The sequence below is a fragment of the Anneissia japonica genome, unplaced genomic scaffold (assembly GCF_011630105.1).
Source record: "Anneissia japonica isolate Jap-2015-1 unplaced genomic scaffold, ASM1163010v1 scaffold287991_len637273_cov151, whole genome shotgun sequence".
Taxonomy (NCBI): Eukaryota; Metazoa; Echinodermata; class Crinoidea; order Comatulida; family Comatulidae; genus Anneissia; species Anneissia japonica.
Window position 1 is genome coordinate 36,532 of NW_022692547.1, and position 2,673 is coordinate 39,204.

Here is a 2,673-nt window from a genome sequence, read left to right on the forward strand (position 1 = left end):
TACATACAGTGCTTATGAATATTGTAAATATATAGGTGTCCGTGCGTAATCCCTGGTGAGGGAGCAAGGGAAGCTCCCTCAAATACTGAATGTCTTATCTTCGAAACAATATTAGGAAAGCATGAATGTTAATTAACGTGCCAATTTCTCGGCCAGTGATAGGATTAGTTAATTAGGACATTAACATCATGCTGTGCCCTACTGGAATCCCGTAGACTAATTGATTAACAGTAGGCTTCTTATGGTACGATACTCGTCTATAAAAATAAATGAGTTTCGTCCGATGTGAAGCGAATTCACATTTCTCTTTTGTACGTACAGATAATGTTTGGATTTCTCGTGTCGTACTTCGTGGCACAATTTAAGAGGGATTTAGCGTGGGTGAGGGAGGGCCATGTTAGTATTATAGCCACGGTAAAACGTGTTTTTTTACATTAGTGGAAGATCGGGATTGAGTGGGGTGGGGAACACGGGCCCGTTTAACTTTTACACAATTTTATATTCGTAGACATGTGGTAACCTATTGGGTGTAAGTGAAATGCTCATGAGATGTTGCCCGAATGATCTACACGAAAAATGGCTAAGGCCTAATAATAAAAAGGAAATCGAAACATTTCAAGCGAAATATTATGTTTAGATACATGCGTTTACAGTTTTAAATCGAATCTTTATAGTAATTCCCAGTTTGTTTCTCTCTGATTTCCAGTTTCACTATTAGTATTATTTCATGGTTTATTCAATTTCATGAAGGAAACGAAACGTTTTCACCTGTTGCTAGATTATGACTACAATCGTGCTTATTAATTTCAGGCAAAAATGCCTGGCATTGTAATAATGCAACCGAATAGGCCGAATATATCTATTTTACTCATCGTTAAAGCCGGGAACTCACTGCGTCTGACGGACGTTGGCCGACACGATTCTATGGAGGACGCAACGCCACGACGCGCGCGCATAACAGATCGTTTTCAATGACGACTGCTACCGACAACCAGAAGACGGTGTCGCGTTGTCTAACGCTCACCTAAGGGAGCGGAGTTGGATTCGTCGTACGACGCAGTGAATGCCGGTTTAAACGTGTCGGTTTAAAAATACAAATTAATGAATATGCGCATATTATGTACGGTATATGAATCGATCGTTTTATGATGCCGCATCTTATCGGAATACTGTAATTTGTTTTCAGTAAACGTTAACAAACTCATTCACATACATTAAAAAAAAAGAACTAATATTGATTTTAGGACTAGATTATACAATTCCAGTAAACGAATACTTGAGACGTATTTACCCTTTATTCAATAAAACTATGTAAATAGTAATAAAATAGACCGGAACACTTCAATATAAGCTGTAAACTACCGTACCTATAGCATAGGTTGATCCTGTGGTATAATTAAAAAAGGTAAAAAAAAAACGAAATAATGATTAGGCCCAGGTGGTGCCAGGATTCAGCCGACGAGGGACCGATGTCTCCGACGGGAAGGGCTGATATCTCCTGGGACTGTAAATGGGCGAGGTCAGGGGGCGGCCAGAATCTCTCGGAGGGTGTTCATAGAGAAAAACCCGGCAGCTCTGATATTTAGGGAGTATTTTAATCGATTTTAGTCAAACAATGTTTTGGTTTTTTTTTTCTCCCCGACAAAATGTGTTTTCTTCTCCGACGGTAGGGGGGAGGGGGTATCCCTCTCCTGAACTCTACTGTCGCCACCATTTGACTGGGCCTACAGACACAACGAGTCGTTTTAATTGCGCAAAGAAAGCTGTGAAATGACAAATGTGAGGATAACGGCTTACTGTCGGAGTTATTGTTCTGTATTTTTTAGAAAAGAAAACCTTTACTGTATCCACAAATGAATTCAAACAGTGAATCGGCTTTGTGTAGGCTTACATTGTATACCAACTGTATGTGTTTGCTTTTGACGGTTTCGTGGTTGGCATAATCATTATATTAATGGCGTATTCATTTTGGAATTGTAGAATGCACAGTATATCCGCCGGTAAATGATAATCCCTTCCAAATAGCTGGTGTAATATCCATAATTACTAACAATTCATTATTTTATTAAAGAAGATGGTTAAGATGTTCGCCTTCCAATCGAAGGGTACAGTGTTCAAATCCTGTGTGGAGCATTGGTTTGTTGTTCTTCGACGGTTGGTTGTAATCCAAAACACAAGCAACGCTACTCTGCATTTTGCTTGAGTGCTTGCGCCAACCCGTCTAATTTCTTTGAACATACAAAAAAGAAATATTATGCATGTGGGAATCATCAATGAATTCGATGTTGTAAGAAGGATCGTAATGTTTCTGCATCAAGTAAATATTTTGAAAAAAATTAATCTACGACTTAAAAAAAATCGTCCTGTTCATTAATTTACATATATCCTTCAGGAAGATGATGTTTATCTCTTTATGTCCACCATTTCTATGATATAAAAAATGTCTTTTCGTTAAGATTCTTAAAAATAGTTTATACAGTATGTATCACCACAGTTTTGATCTCTGTTCCACATGAGTCTAACTAATACTAGCGTGAAACCAATCGTCTCCAACGAAAACTCAAATGGTCCAATTATAAGGCGTTATAGACAGCAGAAGATCCAGGTTCAAAATCCTCGTGGATTCGCAGATTCGGAGAGATGGTAATAAGTTAAATGAGCAAACTCTAACTA